The sequence below is a fragment of the Talpa occidentalis genome, unplaced genomic scaffold (assembly GCF_014898055.3).
Source record: "Talpa occidentalis isolate TD23 unplaced genomic scaffold, MPIMG_talOcc4v2.1, whole genome shotgun sequence".
Classification (NCBI taxonomy): Eukaryota; Metazoa; Chordata; class Mammalia; order Eulipotyphla; family Talpidae; genus Talpa; species Talpa occidentalis.
This window is the reverse complement of record NW_026555331.1, coordinates 60,587,160-60,613,537: the sequence shown is the minus strand read 5'-3', so window position 1 is coordinate 60,613,537 and position 26,378 is coordinate 60,587,160. Positions and strand designations below refer to the sequence as shown.

Genomic DNA, 26,378 nt, shown 5'->3' with positions numbered 1-26,378 from the left:
AAGGGGCTTTTGTAGAGCTTGTAATATTTTGATTAACTTGAAATGATGGTGGATTCCTTAAAGTAGAACTGAGTATGCTTAACTAGAAGTTAGAATAAAGTTAGAGGAAGGTGGGAAAGGCAAATATATTGTAAAAATCACCAAATCTTAATTCATTTTATTTGGGTATCCTCATAGCCGCCAATAAACCTATACTGGTAGGTTCATAGGTTTTTGTTTGCTTTTTAAGTTGGGTAAAAGTTATTTCCTTGTAACTAAGCTATGGTGAAGTTGATCACATTGTGTCATTGTTAACTTTCTTCTTTGCTCTTCTGACAAGATTGAGTTCATCAAGAATTTACTTATTTTCTATTGCAACAACAGCACAGTATCGCTCACATCCTAAACGTTTTAGGTTTTTTAAAAAGAAGTTGAAACAGTATTTAAGGATTAAAAGGAAATTTTAGTTGCAATTCTTGTCTCTAATAGCAGGGATAATAGAAATTGATCTTTAAAGAGTAGGAGTTTAAAAGTTTTCTTATAGTACTAATTTGTATAAATCGAAGGATTCTTAATTTCTTGTTAGTAGTCAGGTATTTAAGGAGAGATTCACAAATACAGATTGCTAGGAACAGTTTTGAAGATTCTTTTGAATCTTAATTTTTAATCACTCTGTAGTATTACTTCTGATCATTGTTCTTGAAGTGATTATAAAAATTCAATCATTTTTTTTTGGAAAATATCCAAGTATCAGTTTCTTCTTTAAATCTTATTTAGGGGCCTCCCTGGTGGTGCAGGCAGTTGAGTGCCGCACTGTGAAGCTATCTACAGCCTCTGCGGCATGGGTTCAATCCCGGCCAGCCGGTGAGAATCCCACCTGGCGCGGCAGACCTCTTGTCTCACCTGCTGCTCCCCTCAGCAGTGTATTTCGTCAGTCTGCCTGTTCTGTTCCTTGCTCTGTCTCTGGTGAATCCTCTCACTCTCCCGCGCACCTGGCCTGTACCCTTGTTCTTGTATAAATAAAAATAAATCTTTACAAAAAATTTTATTTAGATGAAAGGCTCTCTTCTGTTTATAAAATGTGGAGGGAAGGGGAGAGAAAGGAATGTCTTAGAAGAAATTTTTTATGTCAAGATAGATTTTTTTAAAAATTCATTATAATTTGTGTGTAGACTTCCTAAGTTTTAAAATTTGTCTTTGACCTCCTCATGATGTTAGTCCCAGCAGCAGTGTTCTTTTCAGTGACACAAAATCATATATATCTTTGAAGCACTAATCTGGAAGAGGCCAGATGCTGTGGCTGCTGTGTGTATAGCCACGTAATGAGTCAATTGTGCTCAAAATACATTGTTAACCTCTTTCTCTTTGCCTGGTGGAAATGACATCTTGTCTTTCTTCAGTGTACCAGCTGTACTAAAGGTAGCACATTAACATTCTGCTGTGCAGTTGATTTCATCAAGTTTAAAATCAAGTTGTAATCATGACTCAGAATCTCATTGCCTTTTTTTTGTTGAGAACATGGATCCATTTTTATCTACTCTTTACTCCTTCGACATTTTATTAGGAATCCTATGGTGCCATGCCCGAGTCCTTAATCTCGAGGTCTTTTAAATGTAAATATATGTTGAAATTTTTAGGATTTAAGAATAGTACATTCTTCTAAGAGCAGAATGAGACATGTATCTTAAAGAACATTGTGGTTGGAAGAGGGCAATGTGGAAACTTCACTTGGGAAAGGCTCTAAGATGATGATTGCTAGGCTGTGGTGGATAACCCATCTCCTAGATTCCTGCCAACAGTGAGTTGAAAAAATACTTGATGGGTGAAGACACACCTGCCATGTGCTCATGTAGGCAGAAAAGGTTGAGTTTCTTTGGAGAATAAGGCCAGCATTAGTGGTGGAAGAGAGAGGTAAAACACATTTTTTGATTTTTTTTATTCTTTAAACCATCATTTCTTCCCCTTCCTTGTCGTAAGTTGGTTGTTTTTTTTTTTTTTTTTTTTTAACACACTTAACAGAACAATTAATATTTGGTGAAAATGATTGGTGTAATGGCATAGTACTCTTTTCAGTTCTGCTTCATTTACGAGTTCTTCCAATGTCTTGTCACAAGTGAAACAATAAAAAGGATGCTTCTGTTCAGCTTTATACAAAAGTGTAAAAATCTAATATACTTAAGAACTTTTACTAATAGACCTATGTGCAGTCCCACATCACAATTGTAGAAGAATAAAGTGATAATTCCAAGGGAAAGCATCCTTGAGACTTGCTAAATTTCCATTTCTGTGTTGATGAGAAGAGAAGGTTATAATGGAGTCTAAGGCAGTTTCAAGGCAAAGTGTGGCAGCCTCATCAGATACAGCTCTGCGGCCTACTGACTTATAATGAGGGTGGCATGTAATTAGAAATTGTCTCTGTCTTTTCTGAGTACTGATGAAAACCATGGCTCAGAGGTTAATTCAAATAATAATTAATATTGGTCTTTGTCAGTACAGGGTGGTAATGAAATCTTTCGTAATTTGATGACTTTGACTTTAAATGTTGAGCAAGGAGTAGAAATGGTGTTATTTCTCACACTAATTGTGGGGAAGCTCCAACAACTACCACAAAATGGTAAGGGACATTATTTGGAAGGTGTTGAACACAAAATTTCTCTGTAGCCTGTAATTGCCTACTGTCGAAGTTCTAACATAAGAGAGGTATTTTATTTTATTTCCTAAAGTGATAATGATTTAGAGTGAACTATTATTAAGGTGCTAGTAATTGGTTACTGTGGACCAGGGAAACTTGGTGGTTGTTCACACATGTAGTGTTCATAGTGTGCAGTATTAAATTATCCACTAAATCTGAACAGATAATGCCTATCTGATAATCAAAAGACAAAAATACCAAATGGTTGTTAAACGAGAGAACCTTGAAGGTCCTTTTCAATCTTAAAAGTTAATGATTCAGTGAGTCATTGTACAACACATAGTGGACATTTTTCATATATAGAGTTGGGAGTTACAAATGAAGTAGAAGATACATAGTTAATGTAAGATGGTTGCTGACAAGTGCATAAATAACTGTTATCACAAATCAACTATAGCTTTACAAAGTTGTAAATGTCAAGTAGAATTGTTTGACTAAAATAATTTTGGTGGAAGCAAGATGTATGGGCAGGACTGTCTTTAAAAATTAATTACAAGTGCTTAATTGAGTAACTTGCTTTGAAATCACACTTCTTTTTTTGAATACTTGTTGATGGGTAGCTTACTCTTTGAGGGTTGTGTTTGGTATCATTCTAAGCAGCGACATCTTTTATTAGGGAAAATAACAGAACAAAAAAAAGAGGAACTTACACAAAATATTGGTATTCTGAGATACTTCAGATGCCCAATTAGTAGCACCTTTCTAATGCACACAAATACATGGAATAGTAGAACCAGCTGTCGTGGTCTTTCACAGGATACACTTAACTCACATCCAGAATTATTTTATTCATGCATTCACCAGCTTTCATCATGTCCCATGTTATTTTGAGACAAATCTTAGAGAAAATTATTTTAAAGTACTTCAATAGGTATCACTAATAGGAAAGAGCTTTTTTCCAAGCTAAATTGCTATACATGCCTAATTTAAGGAAAAGTTTTTTGGGTTCATTTTATTTAATTGAATGGCAGTGCTATACTTGAGGAGTGATTTGTAATCGTCTTGTCTTCACTAGAATATAGTGGGTGATAAGTAATTGTTGGGCAACTTTTGGTAAGTTTGATTTCAGGAGTGGTCACAAGTTTGAAATGAGAATGACAGGATCAAACATTGTTTTTATTTATGAAGGCATTGTTTATAGGGTGTTGGTGTTAAGACAGTCAGGAGGTCATACACTTTGGGGGAGATGGTCAGAGTTGATGAGGAACTCTTCTGGAACCGTTGCTGAATGGGATAAACCAACAGCGTTTCCAGGAGAAGCGGTCAGGGAAAAGTCATCAGGGTGTATGTAATCATCATGACCTTTCCCCCAGCAAGCCTGATATTATCGCTTCTCTGCCAAACACCCTCTCTTGGCTTCTTGTTGCCTTTATGCAGGTCGGGAGTTCTGACATGATTTCAAAAGCTCCCTTACCCTTCAGCCTCTTCAGGATCTTTATATGACCCCTTGGCCTCTCTGGTAAGTGGCCCTGCCTTCCTTTCTCATTCCTCAGGTTCTGTTCCCTCTCTGTCTCAGGTGCTGTGCAGGTTACTCCTGCTCAGAGCCCTGCCCTCCTGCCTTCTTTCACCTGACTGCCTCTTGCCCTTCCTTCACGTCTCGTCATCACTTAGGGAGACTTCCCCTGGCTGTAGCCAAGGTTAGGCCACTATCTGACAGCCTCAGCACTTGTTCTGCTTTCATAACCTTCATTGCGCTTGCAATTTTTTCCCACATGTGACTGTGAGGAGATGGGAATCTCAGCACTTTAGCTCTCAGGACTTAGCTTTCATCAAAGATGTACTTCATGAGTGAATGAATGGAAAGACATAGTAGACTGTTGAGGGTAGAGATGGTTCAGTGAGAAGGGAATGGGAGGGAGATTCTGCTGACATCCACGGAAGGATGTTTTGTTTGAAACATTTGTGTTTTTGAGTGGATGGGATAGCTAAGTACATATTTCCTGTTATCAGTGAGAGATATGACTGGAGGGATATTAGAGTTTTATAGGTGACATCAAGGAACAGCGGCAACATTGACATGATTTGCCTCCTAAAAGAGTTTGGAGTGAAGAGCTGCTAATGGATCTGAGCTGGAGTGCATTTTTGATTGATAGTGGTGGTTGATCCAACAGCTGTCTTTCTAGTTGCATGTGTCCTTGATAGAAGTAGACTCCAGTGTGTCAGGGAGCTTGCCGCATAGAGATGGGCCCCATATATCAAACGGATCTCCCTTTGGTGAAAGAGCTTCTCTATGTCTGGCTATTGAGAAGTTCATGTTAGTGAGCTGTGGGTACAAGTGGGCCTTTGAAGTTTCCTAGGACAATATTTTTCCATTTTCTGTATTTGGTTAACACTCTACTTCAAAAAAAAAAAAGTAAAATAAACAAAAAAATAGCCACATGATATGGAAAAACCCCTAAACTTGGGAAGGAAGTTTTGTTTTGAACACCACTATATATGGACAAAACACTTAACATTTTAAGCCTCATTGTTTTATTTATAAAAGGCAGGAACACTGATCCTTCATAGGCATAGAGACTGGTCAGGTGTGGTGGCATAGGACAAGAAGCTTTCCAACAGCACCATTGCATTCAGAACATTAACACTGTGTGGTTTTCAGTGGAATCCTTTTTGACTTTTCATTTCTCTCACAGGCTTCTTCAAATTTGTCCTCAGATCCTATTGGTACTACCTCCAAAGGACATGCAGAATCTGCAACATCTATCTCCACTTCTACTGCCTTGTCCTAGTAGCCTTTCTTTTCTCTGGTCTTAACTGCAGTAGTTCCCTCGCTGGTCTCCCTCTCTGTGCTTGCTGCCTTCAGCCTGTTTCCAAAGAACAGTGTCCAAGCTAAGTGTGATCACACCCGTTCTCTGCTGAAAGCATTTCTGAGCCCCACTTCTATGAGGTAAAACCATAGTCCACAGAAGAGGACTCTTCCTGCACCCTCTGCCCAATCCCCCTCTGACACACTCTCATGAGTTCTTGGGACAGAGGTACAAGCCCACTTTCCCAATTTTGGTACTCTCTTCTTGGCCACCTGTGCTTCACCCTCAGCTCCTTTCAAACAGTCAATCCCAGAACTTCACAGTCCTTTCCCTGGGGAGTCTGGGGGTACAAGTTCCTAGTTCCTCTGACTTCCCAATTTACAGATAACCTACTGATTGGGAGAAAATATTTGCACACAATACGTCTGATAGAGGACTGATATCAAAGATACACAGTAAACTCATAAAAATTTATAAAAACAAAACAAATAACCCAATCAAAAAAATGGGTAGAAGAACTTGACACTTTTCCAAAGAAGACATTCAAACTGCGAATGAAAAAACAATATTCACCATCACTTACTAGAGAAATGCCAATCAAGACCACACTGAGATACCATAGTGAAATGACCAAAAACAAGTGCTGGTGAGGATGTGGAGAAAAGGGAATCCTACACTGCTGGTAGGAATGCATACTGGTCCAGCCATGTGGGAAGCAGTATGGAGGTGTCTCAAAACAATAAAAATTGATCTGCCTTTAAATGCGGTAATTCCACTCAAAGGCATCAACCCCGCCCCTTCAAAAAACACTAATTCAAAAGGAAACTTGCTTTTCCGTATTTATTGCAGTGATATTTACTGTAGCTAAATTAAGGAACCAACCTTAGTACCCCCAAATAGGTAACTGGATCAAGAAGATGTGGTATATATACACAATGAAATACTACTCAGCAATCAAAAAAGATAAACTTATGCCATTTGTGGCAACATTGATAGAGCTGGACAGGAAAATGGTCAGTGAAATAACTCAGAAGGAGAAAGATAAATAGCAGACCGTGTCACTGATATGTGGTAGTAACTAAATGTAACTAAACTAAGAGTCAGATAAGGTTAAAAAACTGATCTTAGATAACTGACCACAGAACTGAAGCTCTAGGAGGTATGAGGCAGGTGTGTGGGAGGGTAAGAACAAAGAAGGAAGAAAGCACAATGGTCTACCGCGGTGGAATATGGGTAATACTGCATTATGGTGGTAATACCTGAGGGGGTATCCAAATATTACCTCAATTAATCATAAATAAAAAAACACCACATTCCTTTTCCAAACTTCCTGTTTCCTTTCTGTGTGGAACTTTTTTCCTTTTGGTTATTTACTTATATTTTCCTTATTTACTCGGACTCTCTTCACTAGAATGTAATTCAGCTTCATGAAGGAGAGAACTGTTATCTGTGAGTTTTTTTTTTTTTATAATACATCCTCAGTGCTTGGAATAGTGTTTGACATAGAACAGGTGCTCAATAAAATATCTGTTGCATAAATGTATGTGGAAACTAATCATTGTGGGGAAAAATGTCTTCAGTTTTCTCCTGTGTACTGCTTTTTTTTTTTTTTTTTGGGTATGCTACACAGATGAACTTTTATGAAAGATAACAAACATTGTTTTACCATAATGCTTTCAAAAATTAGACATCTCTTCTCTTTGAGATGGTCAAAATAGCAACCTATTAACAAATTAGATTTTTTCCCTTTTGTTCAGATTTAGGTTAAGCCTTTTGGGCTACAGTATTGCATGTGTGATGAGTGTTATATTGGGTGGGGCATGGCTTCTTTTTGTCCTGTTTACTGGCATTGTTTAGTTAGATCATTTGGTGAAGCTGATGCATTCTGATTGAAAAGGAAATAATTGGAATTCTGTTCATAACCTTACCTGTCAAATTAGAATTGCAATTCACCTGCATAAAAATGAAGGCAAGTGTATTATTGTGGCGTTTCCATTGAGTTACTTCTTGGTTACAATGTAACTTGACAATATACTTGTGTAGAGCTTTTCTGACAGCTCAACATTGTTTGACGTTTGTGTCAGAGTCTTTTTGGCACTGCTGTGGATATCACCTTGGCAGTGGACAGTAGTGAGTATATGCCCACCTTCACTTCTTGGTCACACTGCCTCTCACGAGGTTATGTAGTTAAACCTTAGCTGTGCAGGGGATGGGTGGGTGGGGTGAGTAGAGTAAAGTTACTTGACTTAATTTTGATTATATGTTCAGGGACAGTGTCTTGCCTTTTGGACCATCACTGGAGTAGTACCTAACACTGTTTGGATAAGGGAAAGAATTTGTTATTTGTGGGAACAGGGAACGTTGGGGGTGATAGACTGCATTTTTTATTTGAATAAGCTTGAATTATGGGCTGAAAATATTTTTCAAACTTCTGAGGCAGAAATACGGAAAATTTTGACATTTTCCATTTGGGACTTCTAGAATTGTTAAGAAATATAGATAGGTAGGTTGGTTTGATTCCTTTTAAATACTTGGAACATCTGTGGGGGTTCAAAGATTCATAAACATTTCTTTCCAGAATTCCCTTGAACATAAAATATATATCAGCATCTCTTTCTTAGGACTTCTGATTAAATGTGCTAACTATTGATTGTCTCATTCATGAATTATTAATTGGCCAGTTCTTTGTTCAGACATGATGGGGGGCTTGGGATAACAAAGGCATGGGGCACACAGGCCTGACATTGGGGAGCTCTCACCCCACTCATCTGCATCAAACATGCATCACCACATGGCAGGGTGTGACTCTGCACAGGAAGGGCAGACTGTCGGGTGTTTGCATCCCTGTGAGGTCCCGCTTACCTCTGAGGAACTCCAAGCTCTGTGAGATGTAATAACTTGGCCAGGATTACCAGCTCGTAGAACTTGGATGGAAACTAGATCAGTTTAGCATAGGAGAGAAAATTATAATAAATAATTTTTCTAACATCTGATTAAAGTATGCTTTTTTCAAAGAATGCATAGATCCAACCCATAAATCCTGTATAAAGTAGAATTTGAAAGCCCCTGACCCCAGTAAATTCTGGTTGATTAATTTTTCCTCTGGGTTTTTTAGTGGGAGAGAGGTTTTCACAGTGTAGACATATTATACAAATATAACTTCCTTTTTTTCAAAACTATGAGTGATCTTTTTATATCATTACATAGACCTCTACCATATCTTCTCAAATGGCTCAAATGTTATTCTATATAACTTCATTTGTCATCTTCCTTTAACGTATATTTAGGTGATGTCCAGTGTTTCATTATTGAAAACAACGCTGTTGTAAAGATTAGTCCTGTGTATCTTTTGGGTATGTTTCTAGAAATGGGTGTTAATGGGACCCTAGACTGTTCACTCTCTACATGGTGTGTGTTCTTGGACTGTCCGGAGCAGCTTACAATCCTTTTAGTAGCGTGGTAGTTGCCCATTTTTTTTTCTGCACTGGACATTTTTGCCTTTAGCTAGTTTGATAGGTGCGCTTCTTTCATCATCAGTGGAGTCAAATTTCCTCCCAAATGTGTTTTGTTTTTCCTGAAAGGCTGACGTCTATTTGCACCATTGTGCTGTCCAGCCTGCAACTGAAGGAATTGCTTCTGTGACTGAAGATTGGATGTGAGCCTGAGCTCTTTTCCCTCTTCCAGTAGAGAGCTGAGGTTAAGATCACTGGCTCTAAAGTAGTCTTGGGGATTATTTCTGTTACTGCCACTTGTCAGCAGTGGCTCCTTGGCACACTCCTTAACCTTTCATTCCTGTGATGAGAGTAGCAAAGATTAAAGGAGTGAGTACATCTGAAGCCTCAGCACAGGGCCTGGCACAGGAATAAATGCTTAGTAAATGTTTGCCACTCTTGGCAAGAAGCACCAGTGTGGGAAGTGACTTCCCCTTCTTTTTTTTTTTAATTTTTATTTATTTATGCATACAAAACTGGGGTACAGGTCAGAAGTGCGGAAGGGTGAGAGGATTCACCAGAGATAGAGTGGGGAGCAGAACAGGCAGACAGACTGAAAACACTACTGAGGGGAGCAGTGGATGAGACAGGAGGGCAAGACAGCAGAAGTCTGCTGAGCCATGTGAGTAGCTCGCTGGCCGGCCAGGGATCGAACCCATGCTGCAGAGGCTGCAGACAGCTTCACAGAGCTGAGCTCAACCCCCTGCCCCGCCAGGGAGGCCCTGACTTTCCCTTCTATCTCTCCTCCTACAGGAATCCCAGCAAGTTGTGCTCAGCTGCTTTGGCTCCTTGTCATAGGACTGGCAGTTGCTGTTTTTCCCAGTGAACTTTCTCTTTGTCTCTCTCACAAGTTGTGCAGGTGAGCTTCTAGACCAACACTCTCAGCCTGGGCGGGGGACCTGAGCATTCCTTCTGAAGTTGGTTAGGAATTCAAGGTTGTGTCTCAGGCTACCTCCTCACTCACTCACTGACCTTCCCCCACCTTCCCCCCTCCCCTGCCCCAAATTAAAATGTTAAACCTCAACCCTAATGTGACTGTTGGAGATAGGGTCTTTAATGGGGATAATTAAGGTTAAAGGAAGGCATAAGATGGGTCCCTAATCTGGAAGGATTGAAGATCTTAGAAGAAGAAGAAAAGAAAGATTTCATTCTCTCCCCTCCTTTGCACACAGAGAGGCGGTGTGAGCATACAATGCGATGTGTAAGTCTCAGGTACAGGTCAAAAGAAGAGGCCTCAGAATGAAATCTACCTTGCCAGTTTCTTGATCTTAGACTTCTAGCCTCTAGAATTGTGAGAGATAAATTTCTGTTGTTTAAGCCACCTATTACAGTATTTTGTTATGGCAACCCTAGCAGACTAAGGTAATGGTCCTCACAATTATGGGGTTCTGTTTCTAGGCCTTTGGTTTATTGCATCAAAATAATCTGGAGAGTATTGGTAAAATGCAGATTACTGGGGCTTACCCTAAGAATTTCAGAAGCAGTAGGTCTGGGTTGGCATGAGAAGTCACATTCCTGACCAGTTTCCCAGTATTGCTCATGCTGCTAGTGTAGCTTCCTTGGACAGCTACTGTCTAGGGAGCATGAAGAGGCTTCAAGCAAGAGCCCCAGAGTTGGAGTAGAGGTACCGGCTTCTCCACCCAACTACAGACGTCCTTCAGATTCTCCAAGTCTCAGTTTCACCATCTGTAAAATGAAGCTCACATTTATGTTAGTTATTTCATAGAGCTATCGATGCTAAGATACATAAATATGAACTTTTGGTTCCTCCTTTGGTTTTCGTAGAAGGGAGTAGGGGTGTGTGGGATGTTGAGCTCTTGTGAAAAGAGAGCAAATGGATGAGCACCAAAGTGTTTTTTTATTTGTATATTTATATATATTGAGGTAATATTACTTTACATACTGTATATAATTTAGGGAAGTTCACACCTCCCCAATGTATGTCACTACACTACATCCACCACCAAAAACACCCATAGTCCTTTGCCATAGAACATGAGCTCCCTCCCCATTTCATTCCCAACTCCAGTGTTGTAAAGTACTTTTATAGTAAGCCACAAATTGAAACTAAGACCTTTCCTGTGCTCTCTTCCCTGGATTCTGTCTATTTATCTGATTTGTCAGCTGCTGGAACTTTCACTTTACCCTTTTCTTCTGTATGTCTTTACCCCAACTCTCTCACTGTTTTAGCCCAGTAACCTTTTTTTTTTACTTCAAAGATTTATTTATGCATACAAGAACTGGGGAAGAGGCCAGAATTGATGAGGGAGGTGAGAGGATTCATCAGAGACAGAGTCGGGAGCAGAATATGTGGATCTACTGAAATACGCTGCTGAGGGGAGCAGCGGGCTAGACTGGAGAGGTCTGCTGTGCCATGTGGGTTGCTCCCTGGCCGCCTGGGGATAGATAGAGCTGCATAGCACTGTCTTTAACCCCTGCACCACCAGGGAGGCCCCTAGTCCAGTAACCCTTTGTATAGCGTCTGTGGCTTTGTTTTTGGCTCTCCATTGTCAGGGGATATATGTGCTTCCTAGGTGATTGTGGCTGTGGAATTTACTGATTGTTTACTTCTCCATCAGTGAGATTTGTGACCCTGATTTCTAAAGCGTCCAGGGTATTATTTTTGAAAGATTTTTTTTGTATATTATTTTGCCATGTTTAAATGTTTTATGGTGTAAAAGTTTTAAGTGTACATTAATTACAGATATATTGCATGTTCAGTGGTGTTCTGACCAATAGTAAGAATGCTGATCATTTAGAGCTGTGGTTGTCAAATTCTTTATTCTCAGCACCACTTTATTGAGAACTCCAGAGAGCTTTGTTCATGTAGGTTTTATCTATTGGCATTTATTGAAATAGATTAAATTCATTTAAAATTGTATTAAAATGGTTCTCCCTGGTGGTGTAAGGGGTTAAGTCTCAGTACTACAAAGCTATCCACGTCCACTACAGCACAAGTTAGCTTCCCGAGGAGCTAACCCACATGTGCAGCAGATCTCTCCTGTCTCTCCCGCTGCTCCCCTCAGCAGTGTATTTCAGTAGATCCACATATTCTGCTCCCCACTCTGTCTCTGGCTTACACCCCAGTTCTTGTATGCATAAATAAATACAATAAATGTTTTAAAAAATAAAATCATATTGAACCCATTGCAAATCAATATAAATAGCATCATTTTATGAAGAATAATTCTTTTCTGAAGCAAAAGTTTAGTTAGAGTGAATATCATTACTTTATATTTTTGTAAGTCTCATTATTGCCTGGCTTAAGAGAAGAAAGAGTCTCATAGCTGGTGCTGAGTTCCATCTGTTGTAATATGTTGTTTTGGTTGAAGAACATGAAGACAATCTGGACTCATGCAGATATGTAATAGAAAGGGAGGGATATTTGAGTAGCCTTTTCAGACAATTTGATGTTGCACTGAAACTATAAGATTTCTTCTAGGCTAGTTGAAATGCAGAATCTGAAATCATAGCAGTGAAATTTTTGTCCTTGGTTTCATTTTGAATGAATTTTTTATATCGTGCATGTGTTTTTAACATCATGCATCGATAATTTGGAAGACATTGGCTCAATGAGCTATATAAATTTTTCAAATGTTGGCACATTTCATTACATGATATTTAAAAAGAGCACATTAGTTAATATTGCCACCTATGTGATCAGAAAGTCTTTAGGTATTGGGAAGCTGTCAATTTCATGATGGTGGATACAAATTTTCCAAAATTCTGGTTTTCATTTGAAAGTCACATTGTATCATTGGCAACCAAACTGTCCATTGTTTTCCTTGACGAGACTTATTTTGTTTATTTTTGAGAAAATGGCTATAAAATACTCAAGTGTGAATAACTATAGTTTGTCATATTTTCCAAGTAAAATGGTGATTTTTTAAAAAAGCTTGCAATTCAGTTGCACAGCCTACTTCTTCATCAAGTGAATGGTTTATGACTTTACCCACCATCTGGAAGGATACAGGTGTACAGGAATGGTGAGAGGGCAAATATCTTTGCGTATAGAAAGGCTACTTAGACACATTTTGGATAAATGAGTACTCTGCTGGTTAAAAGAAAAAACATTCTCATAGTTGACTTAATTCACCAGAAATTATGTAAATGAACATTGTTTCCGTCAGTGTTGCGACTTGGGAGACAGAGCACCACATTCAGTGATCCCTCCAATGATTAGATTGCGGTTATGGTGGCACCTTATTTGGAATCACTTCAAGTTGTAACTTTTGTTTATTCCATAGGTTGTATTTGGATGTACTGTTTTAAAATCGTATTGCCTTGAATTTAACATTTTTCCTGTGGCTTATAAATATATTTGTCTAGTATGAGAGGATACCATTTCCTATTGAGAACAAAGGGGATACGTTTTTAGTAGTTTAGAGTATTAATTACCGGGGACCCAGCACTAGTCCTGTCTCTGCCCTAGTAAGGTGGCAGGTTTTCTGTGGTTGTGGTTTTAGAAAAGGATTTTTTAATTCATACTAGGGCAGAAGAGTTCAGAATTTGGTGTAATAATAGAAGTTGAATCTTCTAGCATCAGCTTCTATAGAGATGTTTCGGAGGTGAAATTGGGAGGAAGGAAGCCTAGATGACTAGGTCAAGGACACAACCAGGGACAACACCTAACATTCACTGGTTGTTCTCTTAATGGTTACTCTTTTTTTAAAATTTATTTATTATTTTTAAAAATATTTATTTATTTATACAAGCACTGGGTACAGTCAGAAGCGTGGGAGGGTGAGAGAATTCACCAGAGCCAGAGCGGGGAACAGAACAGAGAGAAGGACCGAAGTACACTGCTGAGGGGAGCAGCGGGTGGCAGGAGAGGTCTGCGTGCCATGTGGGACCCTTCTCCAGTGGCCGGGGAGCAGCTGGGGATCGAACCGGCGCTGCAGAGGCTGCGGGCAGCTTCGCAACCCAGCGCTCAACTGCTGCGCCACCGGGGAGGCCCAAATGAGCTCACTTCTAAGCCTTCTGTTTAGGGACATGATGGAATACTTAATTTTATACAAGGGTTCTAGAGAGCTACTTTAATTTCCTTGAGGTAGAGAAGGTATTGGAGTCAAAGCTAGCTGGTTTCACAACTGGTTTCCCCCAAATTTATATATGCAGTTCTTTTCTGTGCTGTTTCTTCCCTGGCCATGCTATTTCTTTCATCATATTTTCTCTATGACTGTAGTGTTTTTTTTTTTTTTTTTTAAAGATTTATTTATGAATTCAAGAGCTGGGTGTAGGCCAAAGGTGTGGGGGTAGAGGAGAATGAGAGGATTCACCAGAGACAGAGTGGGGAGCTGAACAGGCGCATTGACAGAAATATACTGCTGAGGGGAGCAGTGGTGAGTCAAGTGAGGTCTGCTGCGCCATGTGGGTTAGTTCCCTGGCCGGAGATCTAACTTGTGCTGCAGTGGATGTCAGTAGCTTCATAGTGCTGAGCCTTAGCCCCTTGCGCTATCAGGGAGGACCTGTGACTGTAGTTTAAGCTCTTTTAAAAGTGTTGAAGTGATGTCACAATTAGACATTACTAATCTTTGGTGAGATGGTGATTTTATAAATAAACTTTCAGTATTTGTAAACTTAATTTTGAAAATAGTCAATAAAAGATGAAGCTGAGCAATTGCTGATGTTAAATCAGAAACTTGTGTTGAAATGAGGTCTGCCTCAGGCCATTAGAGATGTGAAATTGAGGGCAGATAAGGTTTGGGATGAGTTCAGAAACATGGTGGATGTGCAATTACAATAGTCAAGTGTTTCTCATTTGCTTTTCCATATCACAAAGTAGCAACTCAAATTCTTATGTACTATTTATTAAAAATAACTTGTTTTTTATTCTTTCAGCAATTTTGTCATGCACTTGCTTTTTCTTAGCCATAGTGGTAAGTACTGTGGATAACAAGTGAATGTCTGAGCTGCAGCCCTCCAGCAGCCTACGGCCATGGTGGATGGCATAGGGGCTTGATGGCGATGGCCCTCAAGATGTGGGGAGCTCTTGGACTTGTGTGTCAATGTCCTGCAAACTGCAGAAGTGTTGCCCTGAGTTCCAGATATAGGAAAGCATACCATTAGGTTGTTAGGGGAGAGATGTTTTAAAGAAATACTCTGTGATCTCTTCAGAAGGATATTTTCTTTTCTTTTTTTTTAATATAATTTTTTTTTTAATTTTTATATTCCCCATACAATTGAGACCCCCTTATTTTGACCCCAATCCCTCCCCTCCCCACCCCCCACCCCCCATAGCGTGTCTCTGGTTCATAGTTGTTGGTTGATTTTGATTTTTACTTTCTTATAGTTATTCTTTTTCCTGGTCCCTTATTTAAGTTTTCTAGATTCCTGCTATGAGTGAGACCATCTGGTATTTTTCTTTTTCTTTCTGGCTTATTTCGCTGAGCATGATCCCTTCCAGCGCCATCCATGTTGCTGCAAATTGCATGTGTTTATCTTTTTTGAATGCTGAGTAATATTCCATGGTGTATATGTACCACATCTTCAGAAGGATATATTAAAGATGAAGGTTCTTGTGTCTTTGATGAGAGAGCTCTCCATCTGTGTAGTCAGGGAATCTGAGGAATGAAGTGCCCTAAGCTAGACCTTCAAGATGAATTGTAGTGGAAAATAAACTTTAATTATTTTTATAATTGTGTTGTAAAAATGTATTTTGTAGGAATTTGAAATAGTTATGATATCATCACAGCATCCCTAAAGATGGACAGTTGACACTAATCTGTTCTGTTATTGGAAAAGGAAAATGAAGAGGTTACTTGGCAAATCAATGGGAAATGGGAAAAAGAGATTTAACATACAGTTCTTCCTTCCGAGCTTTTTTAGGATGGTGTGTTCTGAACACTTCAATTGTTAATTAAACGGAAGAATTGCATTTGTGTGGCCAGGAGCTTACATTGCAGTGATTAGGGAGACAGTGTGTACTGCTGAGTAAAGGGACTGAGAAGTTCCATTCTTGTGAGAAGTTTGCTTCTGGTGACTGCATGATCTTGGAACCAAAGCTCCCATTCAGGAAAGGACCTGTCTGAGCCTTTTTCATAGAGATGGTGCCTGCAGGTGTCTCATTGCCTGTGCTCCCTTTCTCTCAATGGGTTGAAGCAGAGGAATTTTCTGTGATGTCCCTTCAGAGCATTACAAGGGTATGTATTCTGTGAAATGATGGTTTCATAATCTTACCGCATAAACCAGGTGCTAATTTACTTTTAGGGAAGAACTGTGACTAGTGGTTCCTGGGTAATTTTGCATTTAAAACTGAAGTGTCACTAAACCAGTTACATAGTAATATAATATATATATATGTTAGATTTATTTGTGTAGGGCCTCCCTGGTGAACTAGGGGTTAAGTCTCAGCACTATTACACTATCACCATGACTGCCTGAGTTCGATCCCCTGCCAGGGAGCTAACCCACACATGGCACAGCAGACCTCTCCTGTCTCACCCGCTGCTTCCCTGAGCAGTGTATTGCAGTAGATCTGCCTGTTCTGCTTCCCCACTCTGTCTCTGGTGAATCTTCTCTCCCCTACTCCTGCACCTCTGGCCTGTACCCCAGTTCTTGTATGCATAAATGATCTTTTTTTAAAAAAAGATTTATTTCTATAATCACTTTTTATCAGTTATCTATGTTGCTTGAAATTCTGATATTTTTATCACTAGAAATATGAATTTTAGAGGAGGACAGCTATACTATGCTTATTTCTAACGCAGCTTAGGGTGGTGTTTAAGAGTAGAGAATAGTCACCATTTTGTTCAGCCAGCTTTCCACCTCCCTACTGTATAGATGAAAAAACCAGAAACAGAGAGGTTAAGTAACTGGATCAAGGTCATAAAGCCTGGTTGACTTAATTTGCATCTTTTTAAATTTTTCATGATAAAGCAGAGTGTTTGATCATTTGCATTGTAAACCTAATTATATGCTAGGTTCTGTGTTAAGTGCCTTACATATACAGTCTAATTTAGTCCTTGTGAATGTGAGGTAAGTGGTATTATTTGTATTTTACAGATGAGAAAAGGAAGTTCTAGAATGAGATGAGTAATTTCAGAGTTAGTGGGTTTATAGTGTCCTCTGACTATGCCACTTTGTTCTGCTGATTTCTCTTTAAAACTCACACCTCAAGACTATCGTCTTCATCTGATTTCAGTAAACCAATCAGAGACATCAGTATGAAGCCACAGCCACTTACTGTTTCCTTTTTTTGCATCTGCACCATCCTTTCCTTTATCCTAGAATCTGCTTTTTGTACACTGGAATTTCTGCTTAACCCCCTTCAAGGATCATGCATGTAGTTCTCTCCTTTCTTTCTATGCTGCTTCATAGACCTCTCACTTTATCACTTTCACCCCTCTGCTGTTAGTGTTTATACATTTTATCCAACAAATGCTTATATCGTGCTTACTGTCAGGTACTTTACAAATATCAATATACTTAAGTCTCCTAAAAATCTTACGAGATAAATACTTACTGTTTCACTTTATATTGAGGCACAGAGAGACTAAGGAAATTGCCCAGGGTTATCTGATTTGTATTAGAACACAATTTCATTTCTCTCATGTTGCATAGACAAATACTGTTCCTTGATCAGTCCACCTCCACTACTGCCTAGCTTTCTCTTCACCTTCTTGGTCCAAAGTTGTGAGTTCTCTGTATCTTTCTCTACCCATCTTTACCTTATCTGGAACATTTAAGTTTCTGCCTCCACTGCTGAATAAAAAGTACTCTTAACCAGGTTACCTATATCCTATTTGTAGCATCTGATGAACACTTAAACCATCTTTCTCTATAGCATTTGAACTTGTTGATCTCTTCCTTTTTAAAGCATTTTCTTGGTGTTTTTGCCTCTATCTGCTAGCTGATTCTTCTGCTTGCCCTACAAGTGTTGGTATTCTTCAGTGCTTTCTCTTGACACTCTAAACATATTCTCTGGGTGATTTTATCTACTCCAAAACTTTGCCTTCCTTCTGTTTGTCAATGACTCAAACAGCCATGTCTTTAGTTTCAGCTTCTTTCTTGAGCCTCTTCACTTTTACATTGTACTGTTTACTAGATAGTTCTGTGTGGATTTTCTTGACACCTCTCCCCTACTCCAAACAAACCCTCCTTCTCTTCCTTTCCCCATAGTCCAGTGAATGGTATCATTGTGTACTTGTTTACCCAAGCCAGAGTTCTGTCACTCATTGATGATTCTTCATCCTTCAAAATCCAATCAGAAACCAAATCAGATGAGCCTCTCTGTCTCTTGTATATTCCCTCCATGGCTGCACCAACATCTCTTCTTTGTTGATAAGAGCCTTGTAACTGGACTTCTGAGCTCTAGTCTCATACCATTTCTATCTCTCCCAGTCAGTGAGACCATTTTAGTAAGGGAGATTCTTGCTGAAATGTGTATCTTTCTAAAATGCATAGATGAAAAATTTGGAGTGACTTCCCCATGAATTTAGAAGGAATTATGAGGCCCTATATCATCTGGCCTCCCCTTTTAAGCCATATTGAAGTATTTACAGACATGTCAGTATATTCTGCTTCCCTAAACCTCAGGATTTAAAGTTTGAGTCCTCTCTGCTTCCCTCTTGCTCCAATCCTCTAGTTGCCAATCTACGGATGGCTTTTTAGGTCTTGGCTTAGACAGAGGCCTGTTGGACTACCACTGTCTGAATTTTCTAACATGGTGAAAATTCAGCTGATCTCTATTTTTGCTGGTCCAGTTTGGTAGCCACCAGACCAAAAAAAAAAAAAAAAAAAATGCTGTTGGGCACTTGAATATGGCTAGTATGACAGAACAACTGGATTTTAAATTTTTATGTAATTTTAACTCATTTGATTTTAAACAGCCATGTGGGACTAGTGGCCACCGTACTGGATGGTGTAGGGACTGCAGGGAGGAGTGCTTGCCTGCTTCCCTGCATTCGGTTCTTAATCTTGGCCCAAGCACTTTCCCCAAGAACAAGATAGTTGTTGGCATAGGAGCAGCTAGGAAAAAATAACAGAAAGCACACTTAGGAGCATAAAGCATATTTCTATAAAGGCATGAAGACTATTATAATACAGAAAAATCATTTTACTGAAAAAAGATTTTGATTTATCAAATGCTAGTTATTTTCAGCATACTTACATGGCTTACTTTATATTGGATTTGCATCTGAAGTGCATAAATATAAATTGTGACCCAAAGGGTCTAGGTGAACTTAAAAATCAAAATTCATTTTTATCATTCATTAGGAATGATATCCTAATAGCAAAAATCAAAATAAAATCAAACATTTTTTGTTGATATCAGATTACATTTTAGGTTTTGATAATACTTGATATGGATTGTTAACAAATATTGATGGAACTTAAAATAGGTAAGAAAGCATTATCTGGAGAAGTCTGGACTTTTTTGGGCAAAGGTGCCCAAATATAATAAGCAATAAATGACGCTTATTACATTTCTTCCTTGACTGCACTGGAGTACAAGTAAAAGGTAAAGTAGGGAGAAGATACTGCCCAGTTCTTTGGACCGTGTTGATGGGAAATGCCCCGGGCCAACGTTACTCTGATCGGTTCACTCTGAAGATTGGAGCAGGTCATTGCACAAGCAAGGCATTATAAAGCTAGACTATTCTCACCAGTATGCCATACTCTTTGTAAATGACACAACATACATGGAGAGAAGGAAGATGCTTTAATTCCCCATCCCATCCCTTAGTCCCTCTCCCTTGTGTGAATAAAATTTTGAGAGGCTGGTGCAGTTTATCCTTCCGTGTTATTGTGATGGGGCTCGGTGGGGGATGGAAGGGTGGATTGTGTGTCAGTGATTTACTGAGATGGTGTGGAATGGCTATTTCCTTAAACATTTTTGAGGCAGAAGGTCTGTCATTGGGGATACAGAGTTATAAACATGCAAGGTTGTTGATGTGCTCACCTGCCTGGCACATGGGGCATATTTATGGACAGATAGTGGGAACATTTAAATAGTTTGTGCTGAAGGAAACATTGAAATATTACAGCCAATACTCACAAGTTAACTTTTTTTTTAAATGATTGTATTTCCCATTTTATTTTATTTATTTATTTATTTTTAAATAGAGGCATGTTTTATTTATTTTTTTAATTTTATTTGTTTGTTTTGTTTATACATGCACTGGGTACAGTCAGAAGCGCGGGAGGGTGAGAGAATTCACCAGAGCCAGAGTGAGGAGCAGAGCAGGCAGAAGGACTGAAGTACACTGCTGAGGGGAGCAGTGGGTGGCAGGAGAGGTCTGCGCGCCATGTGGGACTCTCCTCCGGTGGCCGGGGAGCAGCCGGGGATTGAACCGGTGCCGCAGAGGCAGCGGGCAGCTTCGCAACCCAGCGCTCAACCGCTGAGCCACCGGGGAGGCCCACAAGTTAACTTTTTAAACACAACATCAGAAGGAAAGAATTCTTTCAAAAGTGACAAAATTTAAATTTCATTCTTTGGAAATGCTATAAATGATGCTGATAGTTTAAAAGCTACTCAGTACCCAGTTTTTATGCAGTCAAAAAATTATTTGGGTACTGATGATCTAAATAATTTAAAATACCACATAGTATTTAAAAACTTCACCTTTACCTTGTGTACAGAATGCTTCTGTATATGTTTTTGAAGTAGAAAATTGATACTGATCTGTCAGAATACTTTTTCTAGATGTAAGAAGATACAGTCTAGAAGGTGTGGCATAGGCAGTGGAGTTTTCTGTTTAATGGGACACTGGTTTACACACAACATCTTTATTTTTTTTTAAATAATAAATTTTATTTTTATATTCCCCCATACAATTGCAAACCCCCCATTCTGACCCCAATCCCTCCCCTCCCGCCCCCCCACCCCCCAAAAAGTGTCTCTGGTTCATAGTTTTTTGTTGATTTTGATTTTCACTTTCTTATAGTTATTCATTTTCCTGGTCCCTTATTTAAGTTTTCTAGATTCCTGCTATGAGTGAGACCATCCGGTATTTTTCTTTTTCTTTTTGGCTTATTTCGCTGAGCATGATCCCTTCCAGCGCCATCCATGTTGCTGCAAATTGCATGTGTTTATCTTTTTTGAATGCTGAGTAATATTCCATGGTATATATGTACCACATCTTCTTGATCCAGTCATCTATTTTTGGGCATTTGGGCTGTTTCCAAAGCTTAGCTATTGTAAATAGTGCTGCTATAAACATAGGGGTGCAGGTGTTCTTTGGAATTGATGTTTCTGTGTCCTTTGGGTAAATACCTAGGAGTGGAATTGCTGGATCATATGGAAGCTCTATGTTTAGTAGGTCCAGAAATCTCCACACAGCTCTCCATAGTGGTTGGACCAGTTTGCACTCCCACCAACAGTGCAGAAGAGTTCCTTTTTCTCCACAACCTCGCCAACATTTGCTGTTGCTAGTTTTTTTAATATGTGCCATTCTCACTGGTGTAAGATGGTATCTCATGGTAGTTTTGATTTGCATTTCCCTGATGACAAGTGATGTTGAACATTTTTTCATATGCCTGTTGGCCATTTGCATTTCCTCTTCAGAGAAGTTTCTTTTTAGCTCTTCTGCCCATTTTTTGATTGGATTATTTTCTTTGTTGTTGCTGAGTCTCATCAGCTCTTTGCAAATTTTTGTGATCAGTCCTTTATCATTAGTGTTGTGTGCAAAAATGTTCTCCCAGTTGGTGGGGTTTCTCTTTGTTTTTGTTATTGTCTCCTTTGCTGTGCAGAAGCTCTTTCATTTGATGTAGTCCCAGCTGTTTATCTTTGCCTTCACTATCACTGCTTTGGGTGATGTGTCTGTAAAGATGTCTTTGATATGCAAATCACGTAGTGTTTCACCTATATTTCCTTCTATGTATTTTATGGTTTCAGGTCTTATGTCTAGTTCTTTAATCCATTTTGAGTTGATTTTTGTGTATGGTGTGAGGTAGTGGTCAAGCTTCATTCTTTTGCATGTAGCGACCCAGTTTTCCCAGCACCATTTATTGAACAAACTTTCTTTGCTCCATTGCATAGTCTTTGCTCCTTTGTCAAAGATTAGTTGACCATAAATCTGTACACACAACATCTTTAAGGTTGTTTTAGAAAATTTGAGATGTTTGCCATAGCTACTGGACTTTAAAGGGGCTACACTCTTTTTTTTTTTTTAACAGAGGCATGTTTTATTTATTTATTTATTTACTTGTTTGTTTGTTTATACATGCACTGGGTACAGTCAGAAGCGCGGGAGGGTGAGAGAATTCACCAGAGCCAGAGCGGGGAGCAGAGCAGGCAGAAGGACCGAAGTACGCTACTGAGGGGAGCAGCGGGTGGCAGGAGAGGTCTGCGTGCCATGTGGGACCCTCCTCTGGTGGCCGGAGAGCAGCCGGGGATCGAACCGGCACTGCAGAGGCTGTGGGCAGCTTCGCAACCCAGCGCTCAACCGCTGCACCACCGGGGAGGCCCAAAAGGGGCTACACTCTTAATAGCAGTATTAGAAATCTTTATTGTCTTCAGAAAAGTCAGTCTTTTCAGATCATTTCTGAGAAATGGACATGAGTAGTGAATTTTGTATATTTAGAGATTTAGTATATGGGGGAAGGAAACTTGAAAAATATGGATAAGTTCTATGCAATGTAAATACTCTCACTGATGAGGTCTAATCCTTTTAATTTTCTTATCTGGACCATAGTTTTTGTTTTATTTTGTTTTTAAATTTATTTATTTATTTATACAAGCACTGTTTACGGGTTGTCAGAAACACGGGAGGGTGAGAGGATTCACCAGAGCCAGCGGGGAACAGAATAGGCAGAAGGACTGAAGTACACTGCTGAGGGGAGCAGCGGGCGGCAGGAGAGGTCTGCGCGCCATGTGGGACCCTTGCCCGGTGGCTGGGGATCGAATTGGCTCTGCAGAGGCTGTGGGCAGCTTCGCAGCCCAGCGCTCAACTGCTGTGCCACTGGGGAGGCCCCATAGTCTTTGTTTTTTTAAGATTTATTTATTTATGCATATAAGAGTTGGGGTACAGGCCAGAGATGAGGGGGGCTGAGAGGATTCACCAGAGACAGAGTGGGGAACAGAACAGGCAGACTGACTGAAACCTGAAACCCACTGCTGAGGGTAGCAATGGGCGAGACAGGAGAGGTCTGCTTTGCCATGTGGGTTTTTCCCTGGCTGGGGATTGAACTCGTGCTGCAGTGGCTGTGGCTTGCTTCATAGTGTGGTGCTTAACCCCTTGCACAACCAGGGAGGCCGCAAAATGTTTTTTAATAAACATTGTGTAGCAGTTAAACTCACTAAAACCATATGAATGAGAGATGGGCTGTGGTGGCTGTGCAGCCATCTGAGGCTTTAGTAGACTCTGCATTCTAAAGTTAAGTAGGTGTCTGGTTCTTTTTGTATTCTTTGGTTAAGCCTCTTGCAAAATGCCATTTGAAGGGTCACTGATAGCTCTAAATTATCTTTATCATACTCATTATGCGAAACCAAGTCTTGCCTGGTAGTTCATCTTCTCACTTTCCCTTTTCTTATATTGGACTCTTTTCCTTGCTAACTCTAGGTGAACTTAGTATTTATTTGTGATCAAAATGGACGCAATATGGACACATAATCACAGAAATAAGATTCCTTTTCAAACTGAAATACAAAGTTTACCTGCAAGTGAGAATGATATTCTAATATCAGATACCTTATACACTCATGTAAAAAATAGTTATACACTTATACACTCATGTAAAAAATAGTTACGATTAGATGACTGTAGGGAAACTGTGAGGCAAAATAAGGTCATTAAAGTCAGCTTTGAGTGATAAAGAATGGTATGGTTTACAATAAAATAAAAGATTAATTCACTTATAATATTTCATACAGTTAATTTTCACCACAGTGCCCAGCTAATTGGAGGAAGGCAATTCAGAAAATTTCTGGATAATGTGGAGATGGGCCAGCCAGTTTAGGGTTGAGCTTTTGCTGTGGATGAAGGAAAACAAAAGTTAAATATATAGAGCTTATGGTTAGAAATGTTACCTTTTATCATATACTAATATGAAGAAAGATACTTATTTTGGTGAAAGATACATCAGGCATATTTACTTGCATGAAATCAATAGTTTTGTTGATCAATGATTGTTTTATTATTATAAATTTCAGTAGTAGTTTTGCTTTTAAATAATTTTGAGGGCCTCCCCAGTGGCGCAGCGGTTGAGCGCTGGGTTGCGAAGCTGCCCGCGGCCTCTGTGGCGCCGGTTCGATCCCCGGCTGCTCCCCGGCCACCGGAGGAGGATCCCACCTCAGCAGTGTACTTCGGTCCTTCTGCCTGCTCTGCTCCCCGCTCTGGCTCTGGTGAATTCTCTCACCCTCCTGTGCTTCTGACTGTACCCAGTGCATGTATAAACGAAACAAACAAACAAACAAATAAATAAAAATAAATAAATAATTTTGATTATGGTGATATTGTAGAATCTACTCATATTTTTAGGTGTAGGTACAGAAAAGCTTATTATAAGTTGGAATGCTTATGAAATGATAAAAAACTTTTTATGTTTCAGTTTAACTTGGTTTGTCAGATAATTAATAGAAAGAGAAATTTAATGCTGTAATCATTGGGTAAGTTACATTTTTTTCTTATTTGTTTTCTGTAGGTTTACCTTTTGAGACTGCGTGTAGTTTTCCAAATATTTTCTCTCATACTCTTCCAAAGACCACCCCAGCCTTCATTTACAGTTCTGTTCACTTTCATATTGCTTCTCTCTTTTTTTTTTTTAAATTTTTTTTTTTTTTTTTTATAGAGGCATGTTTTATTTATTTATTTGTTTGTTTGTTCATTTGTTTTGTTTATACATGCACTGAGTACAGTCAGAAGCGCGGGAGGGTGAGAGAATTCACCAGAGCCAGAGCGGGGAGCAGAACAGGCAGAAGGACCGAAGTACACTGCTGAGGGGAGCAGCGGGTGGCAGGAGAGGTCTGCGCACCATGTGGGACCCTCCTCCGGTGGCCGGGGAGCAGCCGGGAATCGAACCAGCGCCGCAGAGGCTGTGGGCAGCTTCGCAACCCAGCGCTCTACCGCTGTGCCACCGGGGAGGCCCATATTGCTTCTCTTTTTGATGGAAATTTGAATTTTTATAATTCCTATGTATTTCTCCTTTGCATGAAATACAGCATTATAGAAAACCTTCCAGCTTACTGTGTGACCTCTGTTCTTGGTATCCTGTGACACATCATTGTTTTTCCTGTGCTCAGATTTATTCATAATGGCTAAGGCTCCTTTCTCATCACATGAGCTCTGTTCTACCTGAGAAAACAGATAAATTATTTTCAGCTGTGTTGTTGCCCAAGGGTTTTTTTTTTTTTCCTTCTCTAAAGAAAATGTTAGTAATGTGTGTTAGAGAAGACTGTTTAACTATATCCCTTTTTGCTTGTATTTCAAGCAAGAACTGGGTACAGTTTAAAATTTCTCATGAATATGAGAAAAGATCCTCCTTTCAGCTTTCCCGTGCCCTTAAAAATGCAGAAGACTATAAGAAATTGCCAGATCAGTTGTTAATCAGTGATAACTGTGATAAGTATACAAAAAGCATGGTTCTTACAAGAAGAGTAGGCTGTTGGTTGTTTTTTCAGACCCCTCCCTGCAGCCCCCAGCCCTTGTCCCATCATGGCATCCACTAGTGCTTTCAGGTCAGCTTTCCAGCAGTTTGTGATTATGGGTTCTGTGGCCCAGGACAGCTCCTTCTTCCCTCTGATTCTACTCTCATTTTTAGTAAGGCTTAACATCACCCAGACAGTGAACTCAGTGACTTGAAGTAGAGTGGGAAAATATATTTTCATTGGTGATGTCTTTATTTGGCTAATAAATGATTTATAAATAATAAAAAATAAAAAACTAAGTTTTGTTTAAACCATCCCAGGGTATTTTGCGTTTTGTGCCTTTAAAATTTTTTTCATTTTTTTTTTGTTGAAGTAAAGTCATTTTACAGTGTTGTATGTGATTTTTAAAAACATTTTTATGTTTTTTGAGGTAATATTAAGCAAGGTATACTAGCAATCACCAGATTTTGTAAAATTTATATTACCCTTCCATTAGTCTGTGCTATACATGTCCTTGCCAGGTGGTTTGAAAAACAGTTTTTAATTTTTAAGAATTTTTTTACTGTGTTGTTTTAGTTGAAGTAATATTGGTTTATAATGTTATAGGTTTCAGGTGTACATTATTATAAATCAACAACTGTATATACTACATTATGTTCGCCACTAAAATTCTAATTCCTAAACACTTTTTAAAAGATTTATTTATTTTTTTAAGATTTATTTTTTATTTATACAATAGCTGGGGTACAGGCCAGAGGTGCGGGAGGGTGAGAGGATTCACCAGAGACAGAGTGGGGAGCAGAACAGGCAGACAGACCGAAAGCACTGCTGAGGGGAGCAGTGGGCAAGGCAGGAGAGGTCTGCCATGCCATGTGGGAATCTCTCTGGCTGGCCAGGAATCGAACCCGTGCTGCAGAGGCTGTGGACAGCTTCATAGAGCT

The 26,378-nt window shown here is 39.4% G+C and overlaps 1 protein-coding gene across 5 annotated transcripts in view; it reads left to right on the top strand.

The window, feature by feature from the left end:
• The window catches only part of CHD7 (chromodomain helicase DNA binding protein 7), a 189,101-nt gene that overhangs the window by 32,282 nt on the left and 130,441 nt on the right, over positions 1 to 26,378 (top strand). Inside the window, exon 1 of one of the 5 annotated variants that reach the window (XM_054692250.1) lies at positions 9,406 to 9,768. The exons of the other annotated variants lie outside the window; for them this stretch is intronic. The gene's annotated coding sequence lies outside the window, so the exon portion shown is untranslated. Of the gene's footprint in view, positions 1 to 9,405; positions 9,769 to 26,378 lie in introns of those variants that run through there. 5 annotated transcript variants of the gene reach the window in all.